Source organism: Elephantulus edwardii, unplaced genomic scaffold (genome assembly GCF_000299155.1).
Source record: "Elephantulus edwardii isolate Elephantulus edwardi_28Jun2011 unplaced genomic scaffold, EleEdw1.0 scaffold00311, whole genome shotgun sequence".
Classification (NCBI taxonomy): domain Eukaryota; kingdom Metazoa; phylum Chordata; class Mammalia; order Macroscelidea; family Macroscelididae; genus Elephantulus; species Elephantulus edwardii.
In genome coordinates this window covers 2,480,885-2,495,183 of record NW_006400061.1, presented here as the reverse complement: position 1 = coordinate 2,495,183, position 14,299 = coordinate 2,480,885, and positions in this window count along the sequence as shown.

Here is a 14,299-nt window from a genome sequence, read left to right as displayed (position 1 = left end):
GTTGGTTTATTGTGTGATTTAATTCTTCAGTATCTCTGTTGAGTTTTTTTCTGGTAGTTCTATCTTTTCTTGCTTCAGTTTTTTGGGGTGTGTGTGTGTGTGTGTGTGTGTGTGTGTGTGTGTGCCAGGAAAAGTTCGGAGCTTCTTTTCACACCCATTTTGATTTTTTCTGTTTTTTAAAGATTTTTTTTGCTTTCTTAGTATATGATATCCTTGATGCCATCTCACAGCTTTTGTCAAATCTTCAGTCTTTAGTGTTCAGATTTGGTGTTAAGAGTTTATTGTTCAAAATAGCTTTCCTAGCCATTCAATTTGACGTTGCCATATAGATGTGCAGGATATATTTGGGGATTGGCTGGTCTCTGAATTAAATTGAGTCAAGCCAGTGGCAGAATTTGAATATCACCATCAGGAAAGAAGATGCAAGAGAATGAAGTATGCCCTTCAGGGCAAAAGATTCTTAAACCAGTCAGACCAGGGCCTATGGATGTAGCTAGCAGAAAAGAACCAGAGATCTGATACGAGATAGAACTGACCTTGAAACCATGACCATGGAACCAGAGCTAAGAGCCTTCCCTAAGTTTGTTGAAAGAGTTGGGGGCGGGGGGCAGGGGATGGCGAGGAAAGGCATGTTTAGGAGGAAAAGGGCTTTGTAACACTTGTCTAAAACCAAGAGATTGAGCTGTCTGTGGACACATTTTGGAAGCTGTCCTGAATGAGTTATATCTGCTACCAACCTGAATTACATACAGCCTCCTGACTTCCCTCATACGGTTCTGTGTAGTCTCTGAGCAGTTGGAGCGTATTTTGGATCCAGTAGAGCAGTAAGACTAGTGTTGGGATGAGTAGAAAGAGGTATGGGATTGTGTGAGGACATATCTGACCTCATGGGAATTAGTTTTGTGTTGTTGATGTTGAAGGAGACAGTTACCCCTTGTGGCTTTGGTAAAGGTTAGATATGGCCCTTGCTCTCTTTTTACATCAGTGCATGAGATGAGTTCTAAAGTCAAATAGAATTTATTCAAGGCTGTATTTTAGCTTTTGTGGACTTGTTTTAATTTTCTTCAGCTTCAGCTTGAACTTACAAATGAGCAGTTGATGGTCTTGTTCTTTCTGATTATACTGATTTTCTCCTTCTTCTACAGAGTCACCTTGATTCATTTTATTCTGTCTGCTGTGATCTGCATGTATAGTTGGCATTTATGTTTTTGGAAATCTTGGTTGCTATTCAATCTTTTCATTGGTTTTGTAAATGTTTCAAGACCATATTGATCAAATGACACTGGTTTGTGTCCACTTTTTCATTCCATTTACCGGTCATTAAAACATCTTGTTTGAAGGCAGCTCTGGTGGCCTAGTGGCAAGAAGCTGTGCTGCAATTCTGAAGGTGTGTGGTTTGAATCCACCAAATGCTCTGCTGGAGAAGGATGGACAGTCTCCTTCTATGGTAGTCAGATCAGACTTGCTGGCATGCGTGCATGCGCGCGCGCACACACACACACACACACACACACACCATCTTGTTTGCATGTTTATTCAAACCGCAAATGATATTAAAAATCTACTATTTATCTTTGGCTTTGGTGATTAGTGTATAAATTGAAATTACAGTAGTATTAACTAATCTTCCTTACAGGTATATGAATAGTATCCTATCAATATCAGCATTGTATTTAAGATATTGATACATTCTGGTTAACTATGAATGTGACTCTCTTCCTCTTCAGTTTTCCATTCCCAGCATAGTAGGCCATGTGATTGTCTGATGCACAGTGGTCAATAGCAGTCAATTTCAGCTGACCTAGGGTGTCAATCTTTATACCTTCCATTTAATTTCTTTAAAATTTCTGATTTTCCTAGATTGATGCTTTGTATATTCCACATTCCAGTTATCAATGGATGTTCATAATTGCTTCTCTTCATATCAGACTTATTTCCTGATTCTGTTAGATCACCGTATTTTGGTAATGGGAACAAATACCATTCTCATCCAGTCTTGGCCCAACAAGATGAGCACATCCAGGGCTGCATCTATTTGTTAGAACATGCCAATTTGTACACATTGCCACACACTTTTAAGTTGATGACCGTGCTTAGAAACACATTTTGCCATCATTTGCGGCAACATGTTAATCAGTTCTTTGGGCCAGTGCCTTCAGTACAGCTTGAACTTCCTTTATTGACATTAAATATTACAAGCAAGCAAAATCTTGCAGATTACTAAAAATGGCTACACCATTACATTGACAGAGAAGTACCAGAGAAATTCAAGTTGAATGTAGAAGAGGCTGTGGTACCAGGGATATCGCTCCTGATGTCTGATGGATCTTGGCTGGAAATAGAGAATACTAGAAAATGTCTGTTTGTGTTTTATTGACTATACAAAGGCATTTGACTGTATGGATCACAACCAATTATGGCTAACATTGAGAAGAATGGGCATCTCAGAATGCTTAATTGTGTCATATGATCTGTATCTAGATTAAGAGGCTATTGTCAGAATAGATCAAGGGAATGTTGCAAGGTTTTAAATCAAGAAATTTGTGCATCAGTGTTATATCCTTTCTTCATTCCTATTCAGTCTTTAAGCTGACTAGATTGTTCCAGAAGCTAGATTTTAAGACGAATGTGGCATCACAGTTAGAGGAAGGCTCATCAACAACCTGCATTATACAAAAGACACAGCCTTGCTTGCTGAAAGTGAGGAGGACTTGTGGAGGACTTGTGCTTACTGCACAAAATAAAAGAACTATGGCTTTCAAGATAAGATTATATCTCAACATCAAGAAAATAAAAATCTTCACCAATGGGTCAGTAGGCAGCATCATGATAGATGAAGATATTGAAGTTGTCAGTGATTTCGTCTTGGAACCACAGTCAACATCCTTGTTATCAGCATTCAAAAGATGTGTTGCGCTGGAAAATCTGCTGTCAGAGACCTCTCCAAAATGCTAAAAAGAACAATGATGTCAGTTTAAAAACCAAAGTGCACTTGCTCCAAGCACGTGGTTTCTCAGTTGCTTACTGTGCATTTGAAAGCAGGACAATGACTAAAGATGACAGAAGAAGAATCAATGTCTTTGAATTGTGGTGTTGGAGAAAAGTACTTAATATCCCATGAATGGTCAAATGTCTTGGAGAAAGTGAAACCAAGCAGCCAAGCTACTCCTTATAGAATAGGATGGTGAAACTTTACCTCATGTACTTTGAGTATGTTGTTTGGAGGGGCCAGTCCTTGAGAAAGACCTCATGCTTGGAAAGGTCATCATAAGAGAAGACCCTCAAAAAGATACAGTCATTGTAACAATTGGCACACCTATATCAGAGATGTTAAGAATGGTACAGGACAGGGTAGTACAGATCTGCTGTTTATAGGGTCTCTGTGGGTAGTGGCAACTGGATGACACCTAAAAACAATAATGTTGAGCTCTAATGACTGGACACCAGATTAGTTGTAGGATGACATGAAAGATACCAAAGGCACAGAACAGGGTAGGATACAGATCTATTGTATAGGCTTACTATAAGTCATGGTCTACTTGGTGGCACATAACAAATCAGCAAATGAAAATCTTTCACTGGGTGAAAACCTATGCCTTAGCCTTCATTAACAAGGGCTCTTCTTTGAGGAGGCAGCTCTCCCCTAGTCATGTTTTGAGTACCTTTCACCCTGAGTCTCTCATTTTACGACACTCTTATCAGACAATTTTCTGTTACTTGTTCATAAGGTTTTTGTTGTGTTTGGTGGGTAGACTTTTTTGTTTGTTTTCTAAAAATATATATAAGTAAGTGGACTGCCAGATACAAGTACATGTGACATAATTTCCATGATCACAGCAATACACAAACCACCACATCCCAATAACAGAGGATTAAGGGAGCTATGCTTACTTGTTAGTAAACAAGTGCTATGTGCTGAGTAGCATGCTACTCATACCATCCCATGAACAACAGGTCTGAACTCTGCTCTATCTTGAGGCAATTTCATTATCTCTGTCACACCTATCCTCATTAACCCAGTCACTGAGTCAATTTATCTCATCCAGGAACTTTCTCTCTTGAACTGTCCTTCCACCCTTCCAAGTGTGGTATCTTCTCCAAAGACTGTTCCCTCCTGGCTACATGCCCTAAGTATGTGAGATGGAGCTTCAAAATCCTTATCTCCAAGGAGCAGCCTAGTTTCACCCTCTCCAGGACAGACCTGTGTGTTCTCTTAGCAGTTCATATTATATTCAGTATCATCTCCAGTGTCACAAGTAGAAGGCATTTATTCTTCTGTCCTCTTTAGTCCTTGTCCAGCTCTCTGATGCATAGCAGGTAATTGTGAAGACCATGGGCTGGATCAGGTGCACCTTAGTCTGTAGAGTAACATCCTTACTCTCCAGTACTCTGGAAAGATCACTGACAGCAGATTTTTCTCAGTGCAGTTCATCTTTTGCTACCCTGGCTACCGGTACCAATAGTGTTGATTATAGAGCCAAGCAAACTGAACATGTTAACAATCTCAATCCCTTCCCCATCTGTCATGATGTTACCAGTTGGCACAGTGGTGAAAAATCTGTTTTCTTGATGCTGAGTTTTAGTCTATATTGAAGACTGCAGTCCTTAACCTTCTAAAGCAAACAACTCAGGTTCTCCTCAGTTTCAGCAAGCAAGGTTGTGTTACCTGAATAATGCAGGTTGTTGATGAATATTCTTCCAATCCTGATGCCACATTCCTCCTCATATCCCAGATGATATTTTTCCATTTATAGACTGAAAAGGTATGGAGATAGGATGTACACCTTTCTTGATATTGAACCATGCAGTGTTTCCTTGCTCTGTTTTGATGACTGCCTAGTGGTCCAAGTATAGGTTTTGCATGAACACAATCAAGTGTTCTGGGATTCCCATTCTTCTCAAGGTTAGACACAATTTGTCAAGATTTGTATAAGTCAGTGAAACACAGATATTCCTCTAGCACTCTCTGCTTTCAGCCATGATCCATCTAACATTGGCTATAATGTCCCTTATGTCACAGCCTCCTCTACACCCACCCTGCACATCTGTCAGTTTCTGTTGATGTGCTCTTCCAGTAGCTTTGGGATAATTTTCAGCAGGGATATTAATTAATATTAGTCAATGATTCCCACACTCTGTTGGATTACCTTTTTTCGAATGGGAATAAATATGGATTTCTTCCAGTCAGAAGAGGTATTTGTCCTCAAAATTTCTTTGCACAACCTAGAGAGCATTTCCAGGGTAGCATCTCTTTGTTGAAATATGCTAATTGGCATGCTGTCAATTCCTGGGTCCTTGTTTTATGCTCATTCAGAACAGCTTGAACTTCCTCCTTCATCACCGTGTTTCTTAATTATATGTTATTTCATTAAATTCTTCTGTGTCAACCAGTTCTTTTTGTTATAGTGATATACTATACTCCTTCCATCTCTTTTTGATAGTTCCTGGGTCATTCAACATTCTGCCCACAGCATCCTGAAGTATTGTACCTCAGGGCTTGAAGTTGTTTTTCAGTTCCTTAGGTTATCCCTTTTGATTTTCCAACTCCAGTCCTTTGTACATTTTATTACAATACTTTGCTTTGTCTTCTTCCCATACTGCCCTTTGACATATTCTATTCAGTTCCTTAATATCAAGTCCTGGAGATCTGTCCCAGTGTGTAGAGACCACCCCCATGTGTGGATACTGCCCTGACACATGGAGTCTGTCCTGGCACATAAGACTGCCATCCATGTGGGAGGAGCACCAATATCACAACAGAGTGGAGAGGAAATGGGAGGACAGTGGTGGTGGGAGGTCTGAGCCATCAAACAAGAGTTGGCTGGGGACAGGGCATGGGAGATGTGGAAGACGCTAAGTGAGAGAATTAAGTTGGTTGCTGGCAGAGCAAGGTGAGAGTGGGAACACAAAACGTGTGGGTGGGCCCCTGGGACCAACCACTTACCTGCATACTCTCCTTAGCTCTTTTGGGTAAAATACGTGCTGTTAAATATTGCTCTAAAGCAGAGCACCCAAATTAAGACAGACTAGGGAGAAGGATTGGCCATCCACTTCTGAAATAGCAGTCCTTTGAATACCCTATGTACAACATAGCATACTTAGAGTAGCTTACATTGTTGTTATGTGCTGTGGAGTCTCTTGTGACAACAGCTCTGAACCCTTTTCTATGCTAGTTCAACCTTATTGTCTCTCACACAACTACTCCCATTACCCCAGTCACTGAGTCAGTCCATCTCATCCAGTTCTTTGTTTCCTGCTCTGTCCCTCCACTCTCCCAAGCATGATAGCCCTCTCTAAGGACTGGCCTCTTCTGGCAATATGCCCAGAGAATGTGAGATGGAGCTTCAGAGCCCTTGCTTCCAAGAAGTAGCCTGGTTTCACCTTCTCCAGTGGACCTGTTTAAGTACTAAAGAGCAATAATGTCAGTTTAGAGACTAAGACATGCCTGATCTAGGCCAGAGTCTTCACAGAGCTGGACAATGACTATGGATGATAGAAGAATAATCATTAACTTGAGTTGTGGTGCTGGAGAAGAGGAACATATTGAAGAGTATTGGAATAGATCTGTCTTGGAGAGAGTGCAACCAAGTTTCTCCTTGGTGGCAAAGATTTTGAAGTTCTGTCTCACATACTTTGGGCACATGGCCAGAAAAGACCAGTCCTAGGAGAAGGACAGCATGCCTGGAAGGGTGGAGGGACAGTGCAGGAGAATATAACCCCAGATGAAATGGATTGACACAGTAACTGGAACAATGGGGGTAGGTGTTTCAGAGTCAATGAGACTGGCTCAGGATAGGGAAGGGTTCAGCACTATTGTTCATAGGGTCACTATGACTTGATGGGACGTAACAACAACAAAGAACTAGATTAACTTCTGATTTATCGGCAGAAACCATGCAAGCAAGAAGACAATGGGATGGCATATTCAAAAGATTGAAAGATGCACTGCAATCCCAGAGGTGTGTAGTTCGAATCCACCAGATGCTTTGCTGGAGAAGGAAGGACAATCATCAGAACAGAGCAAAGAAACACTGCATGGTTCAAAATTAGGAAAGGTGTATGCTAGAGATGCCCATCTCTATACCTTTTCAATCCATATGTGGAATAAATCATCCAATATGCTAGACTCTGTAAGGAGGAATGTGGCATCAGGGTTGGAGGAAGACTCATCAACGACTTGCATTATGCAGATGACACAACCTTGCTTGTTGAAACTGAAAAGGACCTGCAGTGCTTGCTGCATAAGGTCAGGACTGTAGTCTTTAATATGGATTGAAGATCAACATTAACATAGATTCTCCTCTAGTCCTATTTTGTTGAGTGTTTTAATCAGGAAAGGGTGTTGGACATCAGGGTGGGGGTAAGACTGAGAAAAGCTGGATAAATTATGTTTACTGCATTGAAGCCGATGAGGGAGAGAATAGTTTAAAAGTAATATATTTTAGGGCATTATGATTATCATAAGAGTCTGGAATGAGGGTTGCAGAGTGGAGTACACTCGGGGTGGGGATTGGGGTGGGGGTGTGCGGGAGGATTGTGCACCAATGAAGGAGTTTTGCTTTTCGAGGAGAGGAGAGAACTGGGGGTGGGGGCAGGGAGAAAAGTGCAACAATGAATGATTGAAAGTCCAAAATTTCTGTAGATGTTCATTGAAATTAGTAAAAAAAAAAAGAAAACAGATTCTCACCACTGGACTAGTTGGCAACATCGTGGTAGATAAAGAAGATATTGAGATTGTTAGCAGTTTTCACTTGCTTGATTCCACACAACTCTTGATTTTTTTTGTTGTTATTTGTTTTCTTGGAAGTTCATTGTATGTTCTTGTATGTTCAAGACTCTTCTCACCACAACTTGAAGGCATCAATTATTTTTCTATCATCCTTAGTAATTGTCCAACTCTCTAAAGCATAAGTAATTGCTAAGACCACAGCCTGGATTAGGCATACCTTAGACTCTAGATTGACATCTTTGATTTTCTGCGCTCTGGAGAGTTCCCTGACACCAGATTTTCCCAATGCAATTCGTCTTTTGATTTCCTGACTGCTAGTTTTAAGAGTGTTGATTGTGGAGCCAAGGAAGCTATAATTGTTAACAACCAGTGCTATACCTCAAAGACTTTAGGAAAGGTACATTTTCCAAGAAAAGACTGACAGCTCTTTTGACCTAGTAGACAGAAAGTGATACTACCAAGCCAAAGGTGGGTGATTTTAATCTGCAGTCCTCAGGCCTGGTTTTGGTTTTTTTTAAAAGACCTGGTTTTAATTGTTTTTGGTCAAACATTCTTCTAAGTGATATAGCACTGGTCTGTCCATTTGCTGTACAGAGGTAACATGGTTGCTGTGATGCTAAACACTGTAACACTGAGGTGTTCAAGTGCGACAATGATTACCCATGGTGGACAGTGTTTGGTGGAGCTCCCCAATTAAAACAAGCTTGGAAGCAGGAGTGGCATCCCCTTCCAAAATAGCTTGCATAAAAAAACTCTATGAACTTGGAGAAATGATCAAAGTTATACAAGTGTTCAGGTCTTTTGTTCATAGGGTCGCTATGAGTCGCCTACGACTTGATGGCACTTAACAACAACAACAGGATCATTGTAAAATGAATATAAGCAGGCTGAGCATGACCATATCTGACTTCTAGTAACTCCACAAAGGAGAACTATCCCTTTCAACAACATTCACAGTACACAACTTATTCCTATGAGGTTAGACATGGTCTCCTACACTTCCAGACCTACTTCTACTAAATTTAGCCCCAATCTTAATTATCCTACTGGGTCCAAAATCCATTGCAATGCCTACATAGAATTTATAGAACCATACTCACTGTTAGGGTGTTTATTAGGAAAGTTAACAGGTTATAATTCAGGTTGGCAACAGGAAGCAATTTCTCAGTCAGGAAGCCTTCTGAAGTGTGCTTGAATATCCTTAGGTCTGTGGCTTTAGACTAAAATTACAAAGCTCTTTTAGTCCTACCAAGTATGGCATCTCCTTCCCACAGATGTCTTCCAACAAAATTGGGTGAAGGCTCCTAGATCTGGTTCCTTGGAGTAGCATCTGTTCTGTCTCATGTTGGGTCTCTGGTTCTTTATTGAAGCTTTTGCTGCAGCTCCTCCTCTATGTAAGCCTTGATCTGAGTGGCACAGGAATCTTTGGCCCCAAAACATGCACTAAATATTTTCCTGGTGGTGAGATTCTCAAATTTCAGCCTCTGAAACAGCTCCATTTAACCTAGTGAGATGGCTAGACTAGCCAATCCCCTTGTGGATAGATTGACACACCCTGTTTGTATGATCTCACCCATCCATGTAACAAAGTTAATGGCTAGGAAAACCATTAACAATAAATCCTTTTGTGAAAAACAATGTATTCAAACTTTGTAAATAATCAGTATTGGAAAAAACCAAACACCAAAAAACCAATAAATCTTGGATACTACAGTCACTATGACTTGGAGATGGAGCTCTGGTGGCCTAGTGGACAAGGAGTTGTGTTGCCAACCCAAAGACTGGTGGTTCAAAACCACTGGCTGCTACATGGGGAAATTGTGGGCAGTCTTCTATGTGATTTACTGCCTCCAAAAATCCACTGGAGGGTCAGCCATTGGCAGCTTCCAACCTGAGGGCAGTGAATGAGTGGTGTGTTGGAGCTGACGAGATGGCACCAAACGAGAACAATTTATTTAATTATTTTAGGTACTATGGAGTCAGCTCCAACTCATTGGGTCCTTACACATAGTCGAACAAAACAATGTCTTGTCCTGCATCATCCTTAAAATTGTTTCTACATTTCAGCCTGTTGTTACAACCATCTCAATCAAGGTTTCCTTTTTTTTGGCTAACCTGCCAAACATATGCTAAATTTGTCTTCTCTCTCTCTCTCTCTCTCTCAGAAAGAGAGACTCTGTGGTGACCTGGAGGTGAGAAACCACATTGCCTACCTGGCCTGCCTTGGCAGTTTGAATCTGCCTGCTACTCCATGGAAGGGAAAACGACCACTTTACACCCTTCTTATTGTATCTGTTTTGTATCTGTTTATTTTACCATCTTACACTCTTGGTCCTTAAGAGTTGTCATCTGTGCTTTACTTAGGGTTGTTTGTTGTTGTTGTTGTTGTTATGTGCCGTTGAGTTGCCTGCAACTCATAGCGACCCTATGTACAACAGCCCTAAACTCCTCTCTGTCCTGTGCCAATCGCACTGTCTCTGACACTCCCATCCCAATTATCCCAGTCACTGAATCAATCCACCTCATAGAGGGCCTTCCTCTCCTGCGCCGTCCCTCCACCCTCCCAAGCATGATGTCCCTCTCTAAGGACCAGTCTCTCCTCACAACATGTCCAAAGTAAGTTAGACAGAGCCTCAGAATCCTTGCCTCCAAGGAGCCACCCGGTTTAACCCTCTCCAGGGCAAATCTGTTTGTTTTCCTAGCAGTCCATGGTATTCTCAATACTCTTCTCCAGCACCACAGCTCAAAGGCATCAATTCTCCTTCTATCCTCCTTGGTCATTGTCCAACTCTCTGATGCATAAGAAATGATTGCGAAGACCATGGCCTGTATCAGACGCACCTTAGTCTCCAGAGAGACACCACTGCTCTTCAGCACTTTGGAGAGGTCCCTAACAGCAGACTTTCCCATGGTTACTGGTGATAATTTGATCTTGTCAAGAGAATTCTTTTACACACACACATACACACACACACACACGCATTTTACTTTAATGCCACACAAAATCTGTTAATAAAAAAAAATATTAAATAGGTATTGAGTGTTCTATTCTGAAGATCATTTAAGTCCATTTTTAAAAAAAAATTTAGCTCTTATTACTTTGGTCCCCTCAGCCATCTTACATACTGCTAGAACACTCTGCAGCGTGAAGTGGATAAAAAATATAAGCAAGCAGAAAATGAAAATACCTAGAAGACCGAAGAGCCAGCTGATGGCAGAAGGAAAGCTGAAATTCTACAAAAGGAAACAAAAACCGCTTTTGGCTCATGCAAAGAGTAAGGTGCAGCTGCTGAAAGATTTAGAAAGCAAGTATGAAGACAATAAAAATATTTAGAAGATAAATCTAAAGAATTAGTGAGACTTGAAGAAGTCTGCTCACTCTTAAACAACATTAGCCAGAAAGAATTCTTTAGAGAAGTGTGTATTACTCAAAGCAAACATTATTGAGATAAAGAACATTCTTGACTGACACTACAATTCAAAATTATCAATTCTTATTTAGGTTTCCCTTTTTATTGACTAACTTTCACATGCATATGAGGCAACTGAAAATATCATGACTTTGGTCAAAAACACCTCGACTCCTCAAAGTGACAGACTTGCTCGTTAGGACTTTTAGGAAGTGTTTGGCAACAGATTTCCCTATTTGATTTCTTAACTGTTGCAACTTCATTTTTTTTTCCACTCTCATGTTGTTGTTTGGAAGTTATAAGGATTTTTGTTTTATTGTTGAAGTGTAATACATATTGAATACTATAGTTTCTAGAATTCTTCAAGGTGGAAAAATGAGATATATGTATGGGAATTTATCAGATGTGTTTTTTTTTATGAAAGCAAATTAAAAATTAGTTACAGAGGAGAAAGAATTTTATCTGGGATAGAGGGGTAATTTTAGAATGTGTAACACGATGTATGAAACCAAGGGAAATTCTGTTACATGGCAAAAAGATGTACAAAGAAGTTCAGTTTGGGGAAATGCTAGGAAGGATTACAAAGCTTTACTTAAAGGGACAATGAAAATAAATTTGCTTTTACTTGCCCTAGCTCGTTATTAACATGTAGTTTAAATTGTGCTTAAAATTTAAAATTATTCAAAGATAGCTTTTAAGTTGCTATAATTATTTAATACATACATTGAGAATATCCTCCTGTTTCACATGACTTATTTTAGGTAGGTTCAAAATGGTAACAGTGTTAACTAGGTCATCTGTTACCTCTGTTTCTTTCCTTTGTCATCTAAATCCATGAGAGAACTAAAGACATGTATGAGAGAGTCTTTACCTAATGCCCTTGATTTCAGTGTGTGACTAATGAAGTGGCACATGAATATTACAGATGTGCAATAACAAAAGTTGGAGAGTATTGTAAAATTTCAAAGTTCATTCTTTCTAAAAGGGAAACTATAGTTAGGATAATATGTGGTTTAACCTGACTTCTTTCATCAGCTATCTTAAAATTCAGGCTTGCTACTAGAATTCTTATATTTAAGAAAAGATAAAAAGAAAGTCACAGGAAAATCATATTATGAGAAACAATAGCCAGTGTTAGAGTAGAAACTATTACAAAACTTACACAGCCTGCATTATACAGATGACACAACCTTGCTTGGTCAAACTGAGAAGAACCTGAAGCACTTGCTGAAGAAGGTCAAGGATTGCACTTTCAATATGGATTGAAGCTCAGTATCAAGAAAACAAAGATTTTCACCACTAGGCTGATTGGCAGCATTATGATAGATGGTGAAGAGACTGAGATTGTTAACAGCTTCAGTTTGCTTGGCTTCACAATCAAAACTCTTTATACCAACAGCCATAAAATCAAAAGGCAAATTGCACTGGAAAGTGTGTTGCCAGGGACCTCTCCAGAGTAGTATTGAAGAGCAACGATGTCAGTCTGGAGACTACGGTGCATCTGATCCAGACCATATTTTCCACAATTACTTGTTATGCATCAGAAAGCTGGACAATGACTACAGATGATAGAGATTTGATGCTTTTGAGCTGTGGTGCTGGAGAAGAGTATTGAATATATCATGGACTGCTAGGAGAACAAACAGATTCATCCTAGAAACAGTGAAATCATGCTGCTCCTTGGAGGCAAGGATTCTGAGGCTTCATCTGACATACTTTTTGGGCATGTTGTAAGGAGGAACCAGTCCTTGGAGAGGGACGTCATGACTGGGAGGGTGGAGGGACAGCACAAGAGAGAAAGACCCTCGATGAGATGTATTGATTCAGTAGCTGGGGTAATGAAGGCAGGTGTGTTAGAGACAATAAGGTTGGCACAGGATAGAGCACATTTCAGGGCTATTGTACATAAGGTCGCTATGACAACAACAACATGCAGAAGTTTAGTAGCATCAAAATGTTAACAGCTTTCACCACTTCAATTTTTAATTTTATTTTTTGGAGTTTACCTTACTGGAATTGTTGTTGTTGTTGTTATGTGCTGTTGAGTCACTTGCAACTCATAGTGACCCTATGTACAACAGCCCTAAACTCTGCTCTGTCCTGTGCCAATCGCACTGTCTCCGACACTCCCATCCCCACCCCGATTACCCCAGTCACTGAATCAATTCACCTCCTAGAGGGCCTTCCCCTCCTGGGCTGTCCCTCCACTCTCCTAAGCATGATGTCCCTGTCCAAGTATGTTAGGCGGAGCCTCAGAATCCTTGCCTCCAAGGAGCCGCCCAGTTTAACCCTCTCCAGAATGAATCTGTTTGTTTTCCTAGCAGTCCATGGTACCCTCAATACTATTCTCCAGCACTACAGCACAAAGGCATCAATTCTCCTTCTCTCCTCCCCAGTCATTTTCCAACTCTCTGATGAATAACAAGTGATTGCAAATACCATGGCCTGTGTCCAACGCACCCTAGTCTCCAGAGAGACACCTTTGCTCTTCAGTACTTTGGAGAGGTCCCTTAACAGCAGACTTTCCCATGGCAATACCTCTTTTATTAATTTCCTGGCTATTGGTGCCGAGAGTATTGACTGTGGGTGGAGCTTACTGGAATAGTGTGTGTGAAAATGTATTTAAAAAGCTCAAACTTACTGCCTTTGAGTTGGAAGCAACTCATAGCTAATCCTGCAGTGGGATTTTAGAAGAATATAAAAGATTACTTATCTTTCTTCCTCAGTGAATTCAAACTGCCAGAAAGGCATAGCTTTTGGGTCAACAATACAGTTCCCTATAGACTGTGCCACTAAAGCTTCTTTGAAGATGTACATACTAGTATAACTATTGAATGCATTATACTGACACTTTGAATATTCATCAGTTCGAAACAGATTGGCAAGTGGTTGTTAGGTGCCAACCAGACTGATGCATTCTGACCATAATTGGACTTTTTTGAGATTGTGATAATGGCACAGGATAGGGCAAGGTTCTGATCTGTTGTTCATAGGGTTGTTTACAGTTATTTACATGTGAGTTATTTACAGTTGACTTGGAGACTCTTAACAACAATAACAACATGGTGACTGTGTACCACAGAATGAAATACTACTCACTTGTTTCTGTTCCATCCTCACAAAAAAAAAAGCTGTTCTGCTTAAACCCTTTCTCACCATC